The sequence below is a fragment of the Sebastes umbrosus genome, chromosome 7, assembly GCF_015220745.1.
Source record: "Sebastes umbrosus isolate fSebUmb1 chromosome 7, fSebUmb1.pri, whole genome shotgun sequence".
Taxonomy (NCBI): Eukaryota; Metazoa; Chordata; class Actinopteri; order Perciformes; family Sebastidae; genus Sebastes; species Sebastes umbrosus.
This window is the reverse complement of record NC_051275.1, coordinates 8,340,576-8,348,038: the sequence shown is the minus strand read 5'-3', so window position 1 is coordinate 8,348,038 and position 7,463 is coordinate 8,340,576.

Sequence of the window (7,463 nt, the reverse complement as noted above, 5' to 3'; positions counted from 1 at the left end):
GTAGTACAAACAGCCAACATTAAGGGTTATCACAGCAGGATGTAAGACCTCATCTACAGGGTTGATTGTAAATGTAAAGATGAATATTGCTGTGATGAGGGCGCATCAATATTACCACCCGATTTGACCGTTATCAGGCCATTTAATAGGAGATATCGGTCACTATAAGCACCATAGATGTGGGTCAATATGAGCCTACTGCGCCTACTAGGTTGTAAAAGTGAAAGTGAAACTTAAAAGCAACACGTTCTAACATGTAAAACTGAATGAAACGTCACGTTTGAGGCAACAAAAACATTTAATTAGGTTTAGACAACAACACTACAACATCTTTAAGTTTAGGCAAAAAAAACACTTAGATAAGTTTAAGGAAAAACATTGTGTTTTGGCTTAAAATAACTATGTTTTAAAGTAAGTTCATCCATCACCCCCGACCTCCACCCCTTATACTACAGCGCCTGACTTCTGCTTCTGCTCCTGTCATATACTACGGTCGCTAGAGATCGCTGTCGTGTTCTTTTATAACTTCTTTTGATGATCTACCATGTGAGTAGATGATAAAAACTACTAGTGGGTGTAGTAGGCCCCGATTGACCCACATCTATGGTGCTTATAGCGACCGATAACGCCTATTTAATAGCCTGACAACAGTCTAATCGGCTGATATTACCCTGTTGTGATCATCGAAATTCACTGAGAGCTGTCTTAATAAGAGCTTGCGTCACCCTGCGCCATCCTATCAGTCACTTTTTCAAAAGTTGTGCCATTTGCCCTTTTTATCTGGGTACAAATCATGCTTTTTCCTACAGGACCAAAATGTTCTCTATCTCATTGGGGATTTGCCATGGCAATCAGTAATTGCACATAATAAAAGAAAGATAATCATTCTAAGTGGTCCATGCTATTTAGCAGTAAGGGGTCCTGCTGTTCCGCCCCTTAAAAACACTGTATGATGTTGTGCATTTTAAGAGGCTAGCCTTAGTAAATGGACCTATTAACTCTAGTTGCACAATATCAAAATTGAAAAAAAAAAAAAAAAATGTTTTCTATTCTCCATTTGTACGTCACGCTTTTCATCTGTTGTGTCCAGTTGTGTCTGTATTCAAACAACTTTTTTATAATGAAATGCTGCTGTTTGTTGAAACGCAAAAGTGCCCAAAATATTTTTGTGAACCAATGGTGTGCAATAAATGGACAGGTGTTGTTTTAAAAGATTTCATTTTGTCTTTTGGAATGGTGAATTATATATATATATATATATATATATATACATATATATAAAAATAAAAAAGAATGTATAATTTGTTTTATTCAAAATGTGACTGAAGGTGAATCAAATAGGCGAGGAACCCGTTTGATCTGTGAAACAAGGAACAAAGCTTTGATATCAAACGACTGGTTCTATTCAGCTCCTTTCTGTTTGTTTCTAAAGTTGCATGTTCATAATGTGTTCTGTGAAGTGGAGAGCATGTCTTCAGTTGGCGATGTGTTCCGTCAAGGCCTTATTTGTCGATGACTCTTCATCCAGCGTAGCTTTGATCTGTTGTTCAGCATGCCCTCTTCTTTTCTGTACGTTCTCCCTTTTTATGTGCAATGTTTTTTGAAATATCTTGATTATATACAGGACATGCCTTTTCAATGTACACTTGATGTTGTATATGTTTTCCAGTCCTTATGGTTTATTTAAAAGTAGGAAAATATACGAAAAAAAACAAAACAAAACATGGTAGCTCTTCATCATGGCATATATATTTTTGGTGACTTTTGTATTACGGTTGCTGTTTCATGGCATCTTTGGATATTCTTGTTAAATGTGAATAGAACAGCTTAGTTTGGGAGTATGGGGGGCCTTGGTAGTCTTCACTTTGTGACTGTTTGCAGTGTGTGTGCGTGTATATATATATATATGAATATATAAATATACAGTATATACACTCATACGATGTTGCATATTCTTTATACTGTAGGCTACTTGATTACAACCTGCTTTGAGACAGATGTTGTATTTTGTGTCTTTGATACTGTATTTAAACTGTAGTTTGGAGAAACTGTACAAAAAACATCCCAGATAGTAATGCAACCTGCACATTGTATAGGGAGAACTGACGTTTGTGGTGTTGAGTGTTTTAACTGGATCATATTCCACAGTTGGCTGTTAAAAACTGACAAGACCACTCTGTATTTTAGAGTTTATGGTTGTTCTGAATCTTTGCTAGTGTTCTGGCTTTGCAGTCCTGTTATTAAAAAAGAGTTGTTTTTGTAAAAGTATAAAAATGTAAATAAAAAAAAAAAAACCTATGTCGGAATAAGTCTAAAACTTGTCTGAAGTTGTTTTTTCTGTTAAGTTAATTTGCACACACATGACTTTACTAAACCTCTACGTCATCACAAAGCAAAGGCTGTTTTTATAGTCGCTGCTTGCAACTATTAGAACTTTTTAAATCTACATTTTATTGCAGACATTTTACTCACAAACTAAATAATATTTACCTTGCTCATCTAAAAAGAATATATATTAGGGCTGTCAATCAATTAAAATATCTAATCGCAAATTAATCACATTTCTTTTTTCTGTTAAAATGTACCTTAAAGGTAAAGACTTTTGCTTTATGAAAATGTATGTATGTATGTATTATTGGAACTCAATTAACAACACAAAACAATGACAAATATTGTCCAGAAACCCTCACAGGTACTGCATTTAGCATAAAAAAAATATGCTCAAATCATAACATGGCAAACTGCAGCCCAACAGGCAACAACAGCTGTCAGTGTGTCAGTGTGCTGACTTGACTCTGACTTGCCCCAAACGGCATGTGATTATCATAAAGTGGGCATGTCTGTAAAGGGGAGACTCGTGGGTACCCATAGAACCCATTTACATTCACATATCTTGAGGTCAGAGGTCAAGGGACCCCTTTGAAAATGGCCATGCCAGTTTTTCCTTGACAAAATTTAGCGTAACTTTGTAGCATTATTTAGCCTCCTTCGCAACAAGCTAGTGAGACATGGGTGGTACCAATGGATTCCTTAGGTTTTCTAGTTTCTAGTTTTCTAGCTGGGAGCAAGATTTGCCATTTGGCAATTTGATTCAAGACAGTAATTTTGGAGCTTTCAGGGCCCTGAGAGTTCTGGGGCAAAGTCCTCAGTCCTAGTTCAGTGCAAAAATGCTTTCTAAAGCTAATATGGAGCTTCAGTTACAGCTAGAGTTACACAACTGAACTGAAGTGGGTATATTCCAAACTTGCATGTTTGCAAGCATATCGCATGGTCAACATCTTAGACCCCTGAGCCACCAGGACATCCTAAAATCCATAAATTTGACAATTTTTTGCTGGAGTTTGGATCAACCAGCGCTCTCCCAGATGTTCTGGGGATGTGTCAGGAGTTAAAGCGGTCAAAACACCTTTGTTATGCTTACGAGCATTCAATGTTTTAAAGTTCTGCACTCCACGCAGGCACCGGCCCAACATGAAGTCGCACGCAGAGCACAGAGTGTAGAAAGGAGTCACATCCTCAGAATTATTTCTCTTCTTGGAGTGTTTGTCATCTTGGAAGGCCAACACTAATGTTTTAGCTCAGAGATTGTTGTCATCCTTTTTAAGCCCCCAGCACATGAAGAGCAGTCTGAACTACACTCGTGCTCTGTTGAATGCAAAGTTTTGGTAAAAGCTCAGGTCAACACTGAGCCTTTGTTGGGTTAGATTTGTAGCTATCAACATATAAGGAAACAACACTGCAGTCTGATTGGTGATATGTCACCATGCACAGCTCTTCCATTGTATACATGCACAAAATATTCTGTTTCTTGCCCTTATTCCGAAAAAGACACTATTCCTACTAAGCTGTTTACATGGCTCATTAAAATTAATATTACCGTTTACATGCAGCCGTGCATACTCTACCATGCAAACACAGCCTCCCTCTTTCATTGCTTCAATCACCTTCTTGAAAAGGTCGTTGCGATATTTGTACGTATCCAAAAATCTGTTGATAGCCGAGTCTTCCGTAGGCCTAACGCAAGGCGTCCCGTGCTTTCACTTTCACTTTCACGTTACAATCAGCTGTTCGTTCATGTCCCGTGTTCACAATGTTCAGTGTTATTTCCACCGTACAAACGTAGTAGTTTGAAGCCCAACCATGTTGTTTTTTTCCTAAACTTAACTAAGTGGTTTTGTTGCCTGAACCTAAGCAAGTGTTTTTGTTTAAAGCTGCAGTAGGCAGTATATTTTTGGCATCATTGGGCAAAAATGTCATAATAACCTTCCAGCATATTGTAATTCAAGTGTTCTGAGAGAAAACTAGACTTCTGCACCTCCTCATGGCTCTGTTTTCAGGCTTTAAAAAATCCAGCCCATGACGGGAAACTTTGACCAATCACAGGTCATTTCAGAGAGAGAGCGTTCCTATTGGCTGCGCTCTGGTCATGTGACCGTAACTTGTTGTGCCTTCAACAGATTTCATAATGGTTGCCGCGTCCCAAACTTTCTCCTTTTTACAGCTAAACAGTACACTACAAGATGTTTCTGAAAACATTTGAGGAGAGAAATAGGCATTAAAGTAACAGAATATTGATTAATATTTGATCAGCGCTGCCTAGTTTGACCGTTTGATCGGAGTTCTCAAGTGATTGACAGCCAGCTCTCATAGACAGCAGATGGACGGCAGACCTCAGATCAGCTCTTACTTATCAGCGTTAGTACATGACGAGTTGGGATGAAAACGTGTTGCTGCAAACTGTTGGCTGGTTGGTTTGTGTAAAACGCATAGAGCTGTCCACAAACAGGCGAGACACCGTGGGTTGCAAACTGCCGTAAAAACCCCAATTGAGACGCATATTTGGACTTCGTGATTTAGAAATTACCCCCATGTAATTTACTGACATTATATGACATCCACTTATATTAAAAATATTATATATACTATATAATATCCGCATTTAATATTATACTTATTTTTATGTTATATAGGCCTATTTATGTTCATATATTCACAGAGACCTCTTGCTCTGGTGCCTGTACAAATGGGTCTCCATGCTGTGAAGTGAGATGAGCCTCCTGAATTTGCATCCAAAATGCTGTCAAAACTTTCATTTATGATTGCTAACAGAGCCTCTGCTTTCTTGACTGGAAAAGAGGCAGAAAAAAGGCACCAAGAAAACAAAAAATACAACCCCACATCACGAGATGCCGATTCGCACGGGACAATGATCACATGACCGAAATATGGTAGGTAATTGTGGTGAAATTTTTACTTGACAAATTACAAACATGGCGAACCGCACGGGATTAAGATCACAGAAGACATCTGCAGTTATTACAAATTACAAGAGACCTCCAGGTAATACTAGTCCCGTGCAAATAGGACTTTAGTTACATAACTCAGTGGTCGACTGCTCTCTTGTTTCTGTTGGCACTGTCCTCCTAGTTTGTCTTCAAAGAATCATACGTTGTGTTGTGCTGACAGTGTTTCAGACGTCTATCTGCACACCAGTTAGCCATTAGTACACCACTCTTTCAGAGATGCACAGAAGAATCGCTTGTTTTAACGTAGCATTACCTGTAAAATTAAAAATGAGTTTTTAGAACTTTCGAACTTTGCACAGTAAGACATAACAACCTCAGCGGTCCACTGCAGTCGAGGATAACGGCACCGCTGTCTCTCAAGGAAAACAAAAAGCATCGACAGCACCAAATATCTTTTACCGCGAACAGCCTCCGAGCCATTCATGTGCTTCTTCTTCATCTGTGTTTTTGTTGATGAAATTTGAGTTCTTTCTTCGTCTGATTTGATGAAAACGGCTGCCAGAGCTAACTACTGTTTTTCTTTCATTTATAACAGAAAAAAACACAATTATTGTCTCCGTAAACATACAAGGCATCACTCCCTGTGTGGCTGAAGACACGTGCATACCATTTAGAATTTGTTAAGAACAGAAAAGGCTTGGTCCAACCCTGGTTATCGGTGTGACAGAGGTATGAAAGTAATCTGGATTTGCAAAATTGTCAAATATCGATGATCTTATCTAGTAAGTAGTCGTATCCGTCCAGATTTCAGTTGCGCTCTTCCCTCCTCTGAAAGCACACTGCCTCCATTGCTTCCAATACGGACGTACTGTCAGTGGACAAGACATGTGGCAAAATCAAGAATGTGTGAAATGTGGATAAAAGAGGATTTCCTCTATTTTTACACTTGTGTAAACCTGTCCAATATTTCCAATCAGATATTTGGTTTTGAAAATTTGGTGATCCAGCTCATCCCGTCTGAAGACTGGAGAGGAGCTTCTCGGTATTAATTGGTCTTAAAATTCCTCAACCTAACCGGTGGAGGCAGATGGCCACCCACACAGAGCCGGGTTCTGCCAAAGGTTTCTACCCGTTAAAGGGATTTTTTTTTTCTTGCCACTGTCGCACCAAGTGCTGCTCATGGGAGCTTTTGATTTGACGCTCTATAAATATAAATTACTTTGGAATACTTTGGATTAACCATCGTCACAGATGAGGTTTCAACATTCCTCCACCTCTTTAGCTTTTTTAAAGCGACCTTTATCTCACAAAGAACTATGAAGGAATCTTTAGATGATTAACATGTCATGGTTTGGTATAAATCTGTGTTCCGTAATCAACTTTTTTTAAATATAAATATTACTGGAAATCTTGGTTGAAGAAGACAGAAACTGGTGGATGTGGATGTGTTATTGGGGTTGATGATAGGTAAAATGAAGCTGATCGATTCCATTTTACGGAGTCACATGTTTGTTGGTTTTGGCCTCTGGTATAGACTGTCAACCCATCGTAGAAAATTATGTTGCCCGACTTGTGTTTTCAAAGATGAAGCCAATTTCTTAGAATTCAGAGAACAGAATTTTTTTTCATAGAAATGTAATGTAATACAAAATAGAATATTCCTAGAGCCCCTGTCATCTTTTCCATGTATTGTTGATAAAGAACTCTGCAGGATGTTTTCAACAAGCTGCAAGCTAATCACTTATTATAAAAGCGAAAACAAAGCTACAGTTTATCTGTTTGGGAAAAGACAGGTGGATGAATATGAATTACTGGGTGATGGAAGTCATGCACTCGTGGAACTCACCCTGCATGCACTGCCTCCATTACAACCCGGTTGCGTAACGCTGGGCTCTTATTTTTTCCTTGTAAACTTTTACTGCGGAGCCAAAAATGTGTTTGCAGATGCATTTATGACTTGTTTACATTTTGGGCTTATCTGTTGGACGTGCGCGGCCGTAGGGGGATTTTAGACAAACTGGATACAGCAGTTTGTGAGGAGAGTGATAATGCTGCGGTGAGCCTCGCTGCCAGGAAAAATAAAACACACTGCATGACTAATACACGTGTCATACATTCCCAATCAATGGAAGGGGTTGGATTCAATGGAATATTCCACAAATCACATTCTTGCCAGATTCATTAGGCTTTTTTTGTAGCCACAGAAAATAATAGTTA